Here is a 15138-nt window from a genome sequence, read left to right on the forward strand (position 1 = left end):
CCAAGATTAGTAGCACTTGCAAGTTGCCAGCTCTCACCCGTGGACACTGAGTTGTGCTCACGACTAAAGTTTAAGCAAGAGAAATTGTTACTGGGTGTGTAGAAAAAAAAACAAAAGAAAATGCTCAAGAGGACATTTTCAAGCCTATTTTGAGTTTGGCTCCTGAACCACGTGTTTCAATCCTGGATTACTAGAAAGAGCAACGAAGACAATAACTTAGAATGTGTACATTTTAATTTTAATTTTTTAAAAAAATTTTAAATAATGACATGAACAAAAGTTCTTATCACTAAGTCTTGTTTCATATAAATGAGTCACAATATTTGATCTTTAGAAAACATGGTTACTGTCCTCAGAGAACTAACTTCATGGCTCACCTGTAGAGGCAAGACACACACCAAGTTTATGAAAAAAAAATTTATTTATTAAGCAATACATAAGGAAGGAGAAATAAATGCTGAGTCCACTCTCTGGTTCTCACACTCCTTTCCAGCTCTTTAACCCACAGCGTACATGTCTGCCTTCCTAATGAGCATGAAGAAAAATTCCTCCAGGTTGGAAGGTGAGAGGGAGCATTACCAGTCACAGTACTTTACCCACAAACCTCTTCTGGTAGGAAGGGGTCAAGAATGTGGCAAGCCTGGGCTTTTACATGTTGCCTAGAAATTTGATTCAGTAAATATGTATAGACCACCTATTTAAGGCATAACCCTGCCTTAGGCCCTGCAGGGATCTAAAAGAAGGTCCTTGTCCTTAATCTCACAACGGTGATGAAACTGTGGTCCTCCCACCAAACAAGGTCATGTATTGCTAAGTGCTGATGTTAATTATTAGCACAATGAGATTCTAGAAAGGGGAAACATTACTTTAAGCAGACTTCATACTTCAGGGAGACTGAAGCCCAGATTGACTGACAAGAAGGAAGGAAACGTGACGATTCCAGGTGTAATAGAATGAATGAGTATGGCATTTGGAAAAGCAGCAGTAAGACTTTCTGCTGAGATCCCGCTTGAGAAGGTAGGATGTTGAGAGCCACAGCCAAAGGGGCCCCAGCAAACTTCCAGCTGCCAGCAAGCTTCAGACTGCCCCAGCAACATCTAGTTGATTGGCTCCTCTGCGGTGATGTTCATTGGGCTGTTTCCCTGCCCTTCAGACTGCCAGCTGATGATTGGCTCACAGCTGCCCCAGCAACATCTAGCTGATTGGCTCCTCCACGGAGCTGCTCATTGGGTGACTTCTTTGGCTCTGCCCACGCAACCCAGCCAATCGGCCTCAAGAGGAGGAGGATTGTGGGAGGTTGAGAGGCTGGTGTGGGGGAGAGAGGCTTGTGGAAGCCGGTGGTGGCAGTTGGGCTCTGAGGGTTTTTCCCTGGAGCTGTTTTGTTTGGCGTTTGTAGTTCTAAAAATAAAGTTAGTTTCTTTTTGACAAGTGGCTCCTGATTTGTGCCAAGCCAGACTTCGGCAGTAGGGAAAATGTTTTATCTTAAAAGATATGGTTACTCCCATGGATATATATGGAAGACACAGTGAATCCCACCACCATGTGCATCCCGTAAGAATGGGACTCTATCTAGAATAAGATACATTCCATGCTTGTATAATTGAATCAAAATGGATCCTGCTGTTATGTATAACTAAAAAAGAATCAATCAATTTTCTTAAAATGCAAAATATGGGTTGCTTTTAGTAGTATTAAAAGGATCCATGGTTCTTAAAAAGTTTAGGGGTTTGTTTGTTTGTTTGTTTTAGTACCAGGGATTGAATGCAGGAGTATTTAACCACTGAGCCACATCCCAAGCCCTTTTTTATTTTTTATTTTGAGACAAGGTCTCACTAAGTTGCTGACAGTGGCTTTGAATCCTCCTCCCTCAGCTTTCCAAGCCATTGTGATTACAAGCCAATGCACCTGGTGAGATCTACTCCAGGTGTGGATCAGAAAACCTGGTTCTGAAGATATTTAAGACCTGAGTCTTTCTGGAATATGAAGGCTCACTGTTGTGGGGAGAGGCATCTGCAACTAATTGATATGACTCTATGAATCCATTATGATAGGGAGCTTATCCTTTAAATCTCAGTGGCTTGATACAATAAACATTCATTTCTTGCTCAAGCTACATGTTCAATGTGGATGAGGGTTGTTTGGGTCATAGGCTCTGTTTCATACCGTCTTAGAGACCCAGGATGATCGAGGTTCCCCCATCTTGAATTGTTACCATTCCATCATGTGGTTTCCAGGGGTTGCTATAGCAGGGGAAAGAAAACTATAAGATACTTATAAGAGCCAAGACTATGGGTGATTTACCTCGTTTCCATGAAGAATCAACTGACCAAAATCTAGTCATAAGTGAAAGGAACTATACTATGAGATATATCACTTTCCTTTTTACCCTAAAAGAGGGAAAATGAAATAGAATTTGGTAAACATATAACATTTCAATCATGATTTGTGAAACAAAGAATCTTACTATAATAATATCTACCACACTTGCTAATCCTTATAATAATCCTGTGAGGTATCTCCATTTTATAGATGTAGAAAGTGAAGCAAAGGAAAATTAAGTTACTTAATCGCTTTTTCCAGGTCCCACAGCTGGTAAGAGGTCTGACAGGGATTAAAACTCAGGTGGTTTGTCTCTGGAGTTCCTACTCTAAACCACTATGCTATACTTTCCATGTCACAGACTTAGAATGGGAGTCACACTATGATCCCATGCATCCTACACCTCCTCCACTGAGATACAGGAAGCTTCTAGCGATGGCATTAAGTTTGACTTCACCAATCCACCTTGCCAATATTCATTCCCATAGCGTTAGCCGTATAAATATATCCACAGTGCTCTTGACCTGCCTATCTTGGATTCCCATCTGTTCAAATGGACGAGGTTGAGAGCTTGATTGTGTGTAAGCTCTATGGGTAGATGCTGTTTCTAAATGCAACACATCTTGCATAGGCATCAGCACCCGTCAGAAGCATTGTGCCCTCTATTTCTGTCCTTGGGTGAGGCATTCTGATTCCCCTGTCCTTAACTGCTCTCCAGTACAAGTTCTTCTCATTCTTTGGAACAGAAGTTAAGTGAACTGCATTTTTTTCTCCTAAATCAATGTAATGGAGAAGATTATGTACAGAAAAGTGGTGGGGGAGATGTTGGCAGCTGGCCCTGAGCTTGGCTGAGTAATGGATGTACCAGGAATCCAAGTTATCTCAAGCTTCAGAATTATTCAAGTTTCTTTACGTAACCCATGTGTCCAAGGTCAGCTTATGCTGGAACAACATAAGGGCTATAATTTCAATAATATCCAGTCTTGAAACCTAATATGAGCAGGGATTTTGTATATTTTGTTCACAGTTGTATAGTTAAGTATTAAAATGGTACCTGGAATACAATAGACATACCATAAATGTTTGTTGAGTGAATTTGTTGAATAAGCTCTGGTCCTCTTTGGAGACTACAGTGTCATGGTAGAGTACTGAATTTAGAATCAAATGGTTTTGGGAACCTTACAATCCATATGACTCCATATAAATTATTTGCCTTCTCAAATCACTTCCTTCCTCATTGGCAAAAGGAGGCTATTATTATCTGCCTCTTGGATTGTTAGGAGAACTAAATGATGTCAACCACTCAGTATATTGCAGCTAGCTCTGGCTTTAGCCTCTATCAGAAAAATCCCCAGAGACTGAGTCATTCCTCAGAGTTCCCCTCAGACGTTTCTACAAGTCTTCAGGGCTGTCTCGGGTACATTCGCTGGCAGTGTTCTTAGCTACCAAATCTAATACTTCTCTTGGATTTTCACCATCCTCCTCCTCCTCCTCTGCTCTCATTTCTTCTGGTCCTATCTAATGCTGAGCCCTCTCCTACCATTTTGCAGTGTCCACCGGGTAACGTGCTAATATCTTGGCTAATGGTGCTGCTTCCTGCCTTAAGCCAGTGATGTCAATGCTGAGTCCACAGCAGTGAGGCCACTGCAGCTGACACTCCCTGAGCTTTAGATACTAGTTAGACATCCATCACGCCCCATCGAAGTGGCCTAGGATCCCTGTTCAGCTATCTCACTGAGCCTCCTCTGAGGAAAATCCACAGTATCCCTCAGCTGTTCCTTTGACATATGTCCCATGTGACTCTGTGCATTGAGGAATATTCACGTACACTTTTCTCCAGAGTACTATTTGTACCTCCCCAATTTTTCATAGAAATTTTGTATAGCTGTGTCTGCTTCAGCTCTCCACCACTCAAGGCCCCTTCCTGTCCCATGCAATTCATATTTACTCACACTCACAGGGTATTGGGTGAGGAACAGTCAGAAAGGCATTCACTAGCCGGTACTCGAAACCACTCTTTCCCCTCAGAAGTCATGTTGCAACTTTTGTGTGCCAGTTTCAGGTTCTTCATATGAATGGTTCCTGACAGACCTCCCCACCAGCCCTCTACACAGACCAGACGTAGCTAAAACCAAGCAAAAGACGGCTTGCCTACAGCCCAGACCCTCATTCACTCTTTAAAAAAAAAAAAAAATAGCTATTCAGGGGGCTGAGGCAGGAGGATCGAAAGTTTGACACCAGCCTGGACAACTTAGTGAGACCCTGTCTCAAAAGAAAAAATAAAAAGGTCTGGGGATGTAGAACAGTGGTGGAGCACTTGTATAGCATGCAGGAGGCCCTGGGTCCAAACCCCAGTGCTGCAAAATAGATAAATGAATAAGTAAATAATGAAGAGTAGACAGTAAAAATTAAAAACATTAACTTTCTTGGAACTTTCAGAGCTGATAAGTACTGAAAATACAAAATTTAGATTTTTGATAAACGTTGGAAAAACAATGCTAATGGAAACGATTTAGTTAAAAGCAGAGGTGGAAAGTTCTAGCCTTTCAGAACAGATGGGAGAAAAGTTGCACAGAAGCCGGTACTGGAGCTATCTGCAGAGCCGACATCTGATATGCAAATGCTGATAAAGCTTGGAAAGTCAGAGGACCTGGAGGAGGCCCCTTTTGAGACCGTTTGATAAAATGACAAGCACAGTCACAGAACTGGGCATGCGCTAGTAGTTTTATGTACCCTGTCTTTTCTTTAATCTTTACTGGGAAAAACCGCTTGCCTACACCCACTCCCTTCCCCACTCACCAGACAGCCTGGGAGGAGAAGAGCCTGTCTTTCAGAGCAAGTGTAACCCCAGGGTTCTTACAAAATACAAGGGGTCATTTTTGTAGTTGTAGTGCTGGGGACCCAACCAGGTGCCTCATGTAAGCCATTTACCACTGAGCCATCCTCTAGCCCTATAATGGGTAATTTTAAAGCTTTAGAAAAATCCTTCAATCTGTTCAGTACAATGTTTTCAATAGGGACTAGAGAGAGCTTTTAACTGGGTGCATTATCTTTTTTTTTTTTTTTTTGGTGGTACTGTATTGAACCCAGGGCTTTGCTCCTGTTAGGCCAGCACTCTACCAATGAGCTACCTCCCTAGTCCATGATTACATTGTCTTATGCAACTATTAATTTATAGAAGGAATCTGTCTTTCTTCTAGACGTGGGGGCAGAGAAGGAGAAGAAAGGGAAGAAAAGAAAGAGTTTGAGAGCGAGGTGGCAGACGGAGCCAGAACTGGGGAAAATGCCAAGGGGCAGAAAGAAACTGAGAGAGATAATGTTCAAATTTAAGTATTCTTGATTGGATGCAAATCTGTCTATGCTTTATGCAAAGGCTTGGGTGAGTTTTTGTCAAAATTAAGGGCTGAGTTTTACGACTGAGTTGATGTGGCACAGGTCAGAGGCAGCTTGAGGGGGTGATGAGTCAGTATTCCAGAATTTGAATAATTCTGTGGAAGCAGGATCTCACAACCAGAGCTATCTTATGCTTTTCCAGAAAGTTTCAGACTTCCCCAGAAGGATATTTTGCTGCCTGTACCGAGCGATGAGTGTTTGAGCACATTTTACCTAAAAATGAAGTACCAGAAAGACCCTCCAACTGACCCCTACTTATACATGCAACACCTACCATGGTATGTATAATTTTTGAATCAAGTCTGTCATTTTGCATCACATTCATAAACTTTCCAATGTCATTAGGATCTCTTTGTTCCATTAAAAATTTTTGCACAATGTGGGTACATCTTAATTTTCTTAATTCTATAAAATTGAGCATTCTGGCTGTTTCCACCCTTGTCTTTGTTTGTTTTGTGATTTTTTTCCAATTATAACTTCCACTGTGATAAACATCTGTGCAATAAATTTTTACTGACAGCAGTTATCTATCCTCAAATAAAAGAAGGTAACTCAGACTTACTAGGAGTCACAAATGTTGTCTTTCCCAAGAGACTGAATGTACAGAGAATGGCCAGACCATATGTGAAAATTGAACTCTGACCCACAACCTCTATAAGCAGTTAGCTCCCAAACTGTCAGGACTTGGTTAATAGTCATCAGCTTCGATAAATTTTGCCCCACCTTCCAACTCAGGACCAATCAGAGAATGCCAAATTGCTGTCCCAACCAATCATACAGGGTACCCTGCTTTTAGTTAGTCTGTATCCAGCATCCCCATGGCAACAACCTCCAATCAGAATACTCCTGATGCTTTCTCCTTTTATTCTCACTATAAAGCTTTCCCACTTCTCTGTCCCTCTTTGAGCCTTTGCCACAAGCAAGTGATGTGGGCTGACTCCCTTGCTATAGTATAGCAAGCTCTGCATGCATCCCCTCCACTTGTTCTCATTTGGGTGGTCTTCATTTATGTCCATCCTCCCAGCAAGCTCATTTCAAGTTAACCTGTGGATGCTGAGTCCAAAGGAATTTCACTGACCAACTCTGTAGTAGAGCTTTTTCCACTGTGATCCCTTGGGAAAGACCTGGCTATTTCTAGCAAGACAACCAAGAGAGAAACACTGCCTTCACACACCATGCATACCCACCACACAGAAGGCCCAGGGCTTGGTGTGTATTGGGCCACTTGACGCCTACATTTTAGCTGCAATCAAAGAAGCAGAAAAACATAAAAAATGAATCAACTGGGGTTGAGGCTGTGGCTCAGCGGTAGAGCGCTTGCCTAGCACTTGAGAGGCTCTGGGTTAGAGCCTCAGCACCATATTAAAAAAAAAAAAAAAAAAAGTTAAGGTATTGTGTTCAACTACAACTCATTTTTTTTTTTTTTAAATGAATCAACTGCTGAGTTCGAATTGCTCCAGTCCATCATCCTGCTGTGTTTCTAACCCATGGTACTTTGCCCAACACCACCACAAGAACTGAAGTCACTTTTCAAAATATGGCCAAACTCTAGCAGGGCCAGTCAGGCATGAAAACACACAGACACAACTGTCAAAGTAAAGAAATATGTGCCAGTAAATAGGAGTCTGGGCTCCAGTTAAGCAATCACCTGGGTGACAGCCTGAAGGGTTAGCCTTTTGGGGTCAGATTTAACTTCAGAGGGATTTGGCTAAAAGAGAGGACACCCCTGTAATCCCAGCTACTTAGGAGGCCAAGTGAGGGGAGTCACAAGTTCAATAACAGCCTGAGCAATTTAGCAAGACTTTGTCTCTGAGTAAACAAATGGATAAAAGGGCTGGGGATGTAGCTCAGTGGTAGAGTGCTTGTCTAGCATGTGCAAGGCCCTGGGTTCAATCCCTAGTAGAGAGAGAGAGAGGGAGAGAGGGGTGGGGGGGGGAGAGGGAAGAGAGGGAGAGAACGAGAACAGAGAGAAGGAGAGAGAAGGGCCTGAGATAGAAGGGACCCAGGCGTGGAATTCATTCATACTGAAACCATGGTGGTTTTCTATACTGTTATTCCTGGGCAACCACAATTTGGGGACTGGGACTGTGGGTGACTGTGTCAATTCAATTCAAAAGCCTCTCAGGGAGCACTCACTCGTTATCAGTAAATGGACAAATGTTTCCTGACAACGTGCTGTGTGTCTAGCATTGAGGTTCCTTGATGGATTGAAAATGTCTCTGAAGTATTTGACTCCTTGGAGGATACATGGCAAAGAGGCCCACTTTTATCTCATTAGGGCTCCTTCTCCAGGGCTATTATCATTGTCAGGCTATTATCTACCAGTGTAGATACTTTCATACTGAACTCCCAAGGAAAATTCTGAAAAGTTGCTCTTGAGCCTAACAGTGGGAGAAGTTACGCCATCTAACATTTAAATAGGCCTTTAACATCTATTAAACACTATTTACATTATATACTTGGTTTAAAAATCTATATACCTTCTAAGTTGATATTATTATTATCCCTTTCTGAGGCTCAAAGAGTAACTAACTTAACCATTATGGGTAAGGAAGGTAGACAGGAAGAGCTCTTCCAACAAAATCTATAGTAGCTACTTAATTGGAGGGCTCAGGTTGTGGTAGAAATGATAGAATATTTGACTCTCACCAGAGTTAGAGATTTCCTGATACTATGGAGTAAGATGAGTTTGAGAACTTGCAAGGCTCACATGGAAGTAATAAATCTGAGTAATTAATCCTCAAGCCCCAGAAACGGAGTGCCTAAATGAAAAGAAATTTCTGGTGTTTTTTTGTTTTTGTTTTGTTTTGTTTGGGTGGGAGGATACTGGGGATTGAACTCTGGGGCACTTGACCACTGAGACACATCCCCAGTCCTTTTTTGTGTTTTATTTAGAGACAGGGTCTCACTGAGTTATTCAGTGCCTTGCCATTGTTGAGGCTGGCTTTGAACTTGTGATCCTCTTGCCTCAGCTTCCTGAGCTGCTGGGATTACAGGCGTTTGCCACAGGGCCCTGCTTTTTTGGTGTTTTAATGGAACAAAAAGCAAGAAATAAGCCAAACATGGTAGTGCAGGGCTGTAATACGAGCTACTCTGGAGGCTGAGGCAGTAGGATTGCAAGTTTGTCAACTTAGCAAGACCCTGTCTCTAAATTAAATAAAAAGGGCTAAGCATGTAGTTTAGTGGTAGAGTGCCTAACCAGAGGCCCTGCTGGGGTGGGAGCAGGAAATACAAGGAATTAGCTGGTTCCTGGGACAGTCCCTTACATTCACTTGAACTGCTATGAGCTAATGAGCTGGTCATTTCCTGGATCTAAAGGAAAGGTTTAAGAAAAAAAGTGACATAGAAGGCACCACTCCCAGTCATCAACCCAGCCAGCTGCAGAGTAGGGAAACAAATGAGCTTCTATAGATGGAATCCTTTGTTTGAATACAGTTAATTTTGGCTTTTCTTTGTTTAGAACTCAGCTTGGGCAGCTACTGATTCCCTCAGGCAGTGAGTAGAAGCCCCTGAAAGAATGCCCATGTTGGGCGGGGTGCAGTGGTGCATGCCTGTAATCCCAGCAGCTTCAGAGGCTGAGGCAGGAGGATCATGAGTTCAAAGCCAGCCTCAGCAATGGCAAGGCGCTAAACAACTCAGTGAGACCCTATTTTAAAATAAAATGCAAAATCAGGCTGGGGACGTGAAAATTCAAGGAGTTAGCTGGTTCCTGGGAGAGTCCCTCACATTTACTTGAACTGCACGTAAGCTGATCATTTCCTGGATGTAAAGGAAAAGTTTAAGAAAAAAAGTGACAGAGAAGTTTCCTTCTCCCAGTCATCAACCCAGCTGAAAAGAATGCCCATGTTGGGACCAGGAGGAGACCACTTATTAGAAAGGCTATGAATCTAGAGGAATCAATGATGAATCAAGTGACCAAGGGTAAGGAGCCTGTGGATCTAGGAGAGGAAGGACATTTTCTTGTAAGGAGTTTCCCTTTCTTATCCTTTTTCCAGGCTGCATTTAAGGTAGCAAGACCGACTGATTCAAGAAGCTGAGGCAGGAGAATTGCAAGTTTGAGGCCAACTTCAGCAACTTAATGAGACCTGTCTCACTAAGGGCTGGGGATATAGCTCAGTGGCAAAGTGCTCCTGGGTTCAATCCCTGGTACCAAAACAAACAAACAAACAAACAAAATAACTGATAATAAATCCTATCCACCAGCTCCAGTAAGAATGAACCAAGTAGCAGTGACATGTGCCAGAGACCTTGGGGCACTGGTCAAGTATGCAGGCACCCAGGGAGGGACAGGCTTGTTTTGCTGTCCCCAACCCCCATCCCACTTCAGTGTCACTAACTGAGTGCCTCCAGGAGGCTGGGAAGGAACTGTAAGTGTCTTCCAGTAACTACTTCTGCACCACTTCCTCCTTCCCAGCTCCTGGAACCTTCCACTGCTTCCCACAGCAGGGATCCCTACACACCTGATGGATTCTGCACATTCTCTCCTTACAAGTTGTCCAGGGCATGCTCCCCTCAGAGTGCTAAACACTCCTCCTGGCAATAAAAGACAGCAAAGGGCTAGAAGTGGGGGTGCCCTTCCTCTGGTTTTCCTGTTCTCAGGTCCTATTCTCTAGCCGCTCCCCAGCTAGGTTGGGCCCCACAAGTGGCAGTTTCCTGCTGTGTGACTCTTGTGAAACCAGCCTCAGGGCCTGCAGCATGAGGGGAGGCAGCTACCAATGGCTCAGAGGGGAAGATCTCTCAATCATGGGTGGTTACTGTTTTAGAAAGTGCTTGGGAGAGGACTGCACAGGAAGCTTAGGTTGGGACCTTTTAAATCTTTCTGAAGTGAACAGAAAACATATGGGAAAAACAAACTAACAAAAACAATAAACAGGTTTTTAAAAGAGTCCAGAAGCGAGTCTTGGGTTTTGTAAAAGGCAAGACTTGGATATAGCTTCAGGGTAGACTATTGGTTGCTTAGTTCTGGGACAACCAATATAATGACCAAATTAATTATGCAAATATAGGAATATAATAATTGAGAGGAAAAATGTTTAGGTGGTAAAGTGAATTAGAGTCTAATACGGATTTTTGCTGTGTTTCCTGAGGAAAAATGGGCTTGTTGAGAAAGGATTTGGCCTGTGGCAGGCTGATACCCCATCGAACTTCCAGTATTCTTGTCCAGCTCACTGTAGGTGAATGGCTTGCTTTTGCAAAGGCTTTGTGGGGACCCTGGGCACAAGCAATGCAGAGTTGGTGAGATTCTTTGTGGAGCCCAGTCCTCTGAATGATTCTGGGATCCCAGGAAAGGCTCTGTTGGCCAGAACATTGATATCCCTGTGATGGGCATCATTAGCAGTGAGGCCCCTTTTGAAAGTTTTTTTTTTTTGGTACCAGGGATTGAACTCCAGGCACTAACCCACTGAGCCACATCCCCAGCCCTATTTTGTATTTTATTTAGAGAAAGGGTCTCACTGAGTTGCTTAGCACCTCACTGTTGCTGAGGCTGGCTTTGAACTCATGATCCTCCTGCCTTAGCCTGGGATTACAAGCATGTGCCACCATGCCCGGCTTGAATGGCTTCTTTAGTATTAAATATTCACTAAACTAGGCTCAGGCATTCTTATTCTAAATCTGTGGACCCCCTAAAAGTCAGTGAATAAAATTAGAAGATTGTATGAGCTTGGATTAAAAAAACCTTGGGGCTGGAGTTGTGGCTCAGTGGTAGAGTGCTTGCCTAGCATATGTGAGGCCCTGGGTTCAATCCTCAGCACTGCATATAATAAATAAAATAAAAGGTCCATTGACAACTAAAAAACGTGTGTGTGTGTGTGTGTGTGTGTGTGTGTGTGTGTGTGTGTGTGTGTGTATATATATATATAACCTATATTCTTACTAATTTCTAAATGTAATTATCAGTTTCTTCTATAACTATATAGGCAATATTAGCAGAACTTGGGGTTTTATTACCAAAAGAAATCATAAACATTTCATATTATTTTACTGTTGCTGATGTTATTTTGAAATATTTTTTCACACAGATCATTGCTTCCAAATTATAGTACCTATTGGACTTGCTACTAGAACCTGACAGGATTGAACCAAACTTCTCCTTAGAGTCAGGTGATAGAATTATTTGCAGTTGGCTTACACTGAACCTGACAGTCTGTGCCTTAGACCATCCTGAAGGGGGTGAGCTGCTGTTTGGGCACAGGTGAGAGTAACTATGCAGTATTTCTAGCCAATTTACCTATCTTGAACACAAGTCATTTTGCAAGTGAAGATATCTAACTTTTACTATGCTAATTAACAAACCTTCTAGTTTAATATGAAATGAAGATAGTTGAAGTACCTGGGGTAGCACTCTGATTCCATCTTTATTGCCTAGAGTTCTGCTTATGGTCTTTCAGGTTCTTTTTACTTCTAAGGAGTGCATGTTATTTAGAGGACTCTGAGTGTTGATTAACAACTCCTAGGTTGTAGATGACATATATATCATACTATCTATGCTGAAAAAAATTTAAAGTAAATGGTTGAATATAACACAAATCAACACTGACCCAGAAGTTTGGTAATAATTGTAGTTTATCTGGCACCCAGTGAATCCTTGTGCTTCTTTTGGATAGTTAAATATCAAAATTCTCTCTGGATTTATAGTTAAAACCACAGGTATATTGGGTTCACATACTACTAAAACCCTTGGTCAAGGCTGGACTGTCAGAGCAGGCCTGGCAAACTCTCCAATGCCAGGTCATTGGGTCTTTTGCAGGGATGGGGGAAACAGCTACTAGGGATTGAACACAGGGAAGCTTTACCACTGAGCTACATCTGCAGCCTTGTGTATTTTTTGTTTTGAGACAGTGTCTAAGTTACTGGTGCTGGCTTCAAACTTGTGATCCTCCTGCCTCAGCATCCCAAGTTGCCAGGATTACAGGCATATACCACTGCACCCAGCAATGCCAGATCATTTGAAAAAGGAGTTTCCTGAAGCAGGAGACCTCTGCTATATTCCTTGTCCTCTTCCTTGAAAGAAGCCCATTATTTCAAGATTAGTAGGTAAGTTCTGAATGGCTGCCTTACTCTGCTCTTTGCTCTGTATTGCAAGTGTCCTATTTCCCAAGGTGCTAGTTCTAGCTAAATATAGCTAAGGTATTGAATCCAAGAGCAGAGGATGCCAATCTTCACAACCCTTGGTATCATTTTCAAGTGTAAAGAAGTTCAATGTCCTTTAGCAACCAGAGATACAGGATTCAATTTTTTTTTCCCTTTTGAAATTGAACTGCCTTTTGCCCAGAATGGGTACAGTTATTTAAAACCTTAGCATTATTAATGCAGGAAGAGACTAGAGTGTTTGGTCCAACTTCCCCATTTATCAGATGAGGAAACAGAGGCTGAAAAAGAGAATTGTTTAATGGCCACACCATAGGGGTGCTGACTATCTGAAAGGATTTTCCTTCAACATAAAAATGTGGTCCCTGCTGAGATGGGACAGTGGGAGATAATGAAATTGAAACTTCAGACTAAACATGTACTCCACATACTAGCATTAACCTCGCAGAAAATGCAATGAGAACATTGTCTCTCTGATAGGAGCAGCAAAAATGATAAAATTCTTTTTCCCATCACCCACAAAAACAAATTGTGGATTGATTAAAGGTCTAAAATTTTTAAAAAGCAATAAAGGACTTGAAGAAAAAAATAAGATATTATTTGTATGATTTATGAGTAGGAATGAATGACTGTCCTAAGTAAGACATAAAACTCCAAATCATGAATGAAAAGATCCACAGATATTGCCGAATGAAAATTAAAAATCACTATAAACAAAGGCCAGTGAAAAGCAATAGATTAAGAGGACATTGACAACATTTATAATAAGGAAAGTGTTAATATTCACAATATATAAAACTATCAATAAGGAAATACAAAGAACAAAGATAAGTCAATAGAAAAATAGACAAAGCATGCGAACTGGTCAATCACATAAGAAATACAATTTGCATCGAGCACACGAACAAATGATTTTAGAAAAATAGATTTTGTTTTGTTTTGTTTTAGAGCTGTTGCCTAGGCTGGTCTCCAACTCCTGGGCTCAAGTAATCTATGTGCTGCTACTTTTAAGTGCTGGGACTACAGGCATATGCCACCACATCCAGCTAAAAATAGATCCTCCCGCCCCCAGTACTGGGAACTTAACCTAGGGGTGCTTAACCACTGAGATACTTCCCAGCCCTTTTTATATTTTATTTTGAAACAGGATTTCACTAATTTGCTCAGGCTGCCTGGAACTTGTGATCCTCCTGCCTCAGCCTCCAGAGTTTCTGGCATTATAGGCACCTGACCAAATGCGCGCGCGCATATACACACACACACACACACACACACACACACATACACACACACACACACACATATATATATGATTCAGAAGGTACTCTCTGTTGTGGGGCAGGTTGCTCAGAAAACACACCAAGTCCCAGTTTTGTCCAAATTGAAGAGTCTTTATTTAGCTGGCCAGCAGGTGATTGCCTGCCCGGCCCCCCCCCCCCAGGACCTATATCCGGGTTGGCGTAGCTACAAGCCAGCAGATATAGAAGCTGAATTGAGCCATTAGCAAAACAATGCAGTATGTTCTTAATCATATTTTCATTCTCATTCAGTTTTCTCATGGGATTTTCCATAATCATAATCAAAAGAGAAATGGATCAAAGTGACCCTAGTCAAGTACAAGTTAAAGAATGGCTACTAACATTTAATCAATTATTCCCTGATAAGATACACTGCACAAGAAAAATGGAGACTAAAGAGAACAATTTTACTTTGTATAAGGACTGCTATTTTGTGTTGCCAAGTAAGCTATGTTAAGCAATTAGTAATGGGTACAGAGGCAGGGCTTTCCCATAGAAGAAACATTTCTTATATAATATGGAGTCTTAGGGTAAAATGGAGTCTGTTTGATCATTGCCCATACAGCCTGGCCCCTAACACTCTACCAGTGAACTACATCTCTATCCCTTTTTATTTTGGGACAGGGTCTCACTTAGTTGCTAAGGGTCTTGCTAAACTGCTTGTGCTGCCTCAAACTTATAAGCCTTCTGCCTCAGCCTCCTACGTCACTGGAGTTACACACATGTACCACCACACCTAGATAAAAACAAGACTTTTCTCAGTACTAGAGATTGAACCCAGGCACACTCTACCACTGATCTATACCCCCAGCCCTTTTCATTTTTTATTTTGAGACAGGGTCTCACTGAGTTGCTCAGGCTGACCTCAAACTTGCAATCCTCCTGCCTCCATCTCCAGAATCTCGGAGATTATAGGCATACAACACCACACTGGGTTTAAAAATAGATTTTAATTGTGGTTTTCAGACCACACTCAGCTTCAGAACCATCTAGACAAAGAAGATTAATTCATAGGCAAAGGATAGTGTTCAGGGAAACA

The 15138-nt window shown here is 42.0% G+C and overlaps 1 protein-coding gene and 1 long non-coding RNA gene across 4 annotated transcripts in view; both read left to right on the plus strand.

Moving 5' to 3' along the window:
* The window catches only part of Churc1 (churchill domain containing 1), a 630431-nt gene that overhangs the window by 360692 nt on the left and 254601 nt on the right, over positions 1–15138 (plus strand). The gene's annotated exons all lie outside the window — the stretch shown is intronic.
* Positions 884–15138, plus strand: part of LOC120886834 (uncharacterized) — a 49258-nt gene continuing 35003 nt past the window's right edge. For 2 of the 3 annotated variants that reach the window (XR_013438535.1, XR_005729951.2), the window contains exons 1-3: positions 884–1017; positions 5855–5990; positions 12553–12747. This is a non-coding gene — a long non-coding RNA (uncharacterized LOC120886834). Of the gene's footprint in view, positions 1018–5854; positions 5991–12548; positions 12748–15138 lie in introns of all 3 variants that reach the window. The other variant, XR_013438536.1, reaches the window with a different exon arrangement.

Source organism: Ictidomys tridecemlineatus, chromosome 5, assembly GCF_052094955.1.
Source record: "Ictidomys tridecemlineatus isolate mIctTri1 chromosome 5, mIctTri1.hap1, whole genome shotgun sequence".
NCBI classification, from domain to species: Eukaryota; Metazoa; Chordata; class Mammalia; order Rodentia; family Sciuridae; genus Ictidomys; species Ictidomys tridecemlineatus.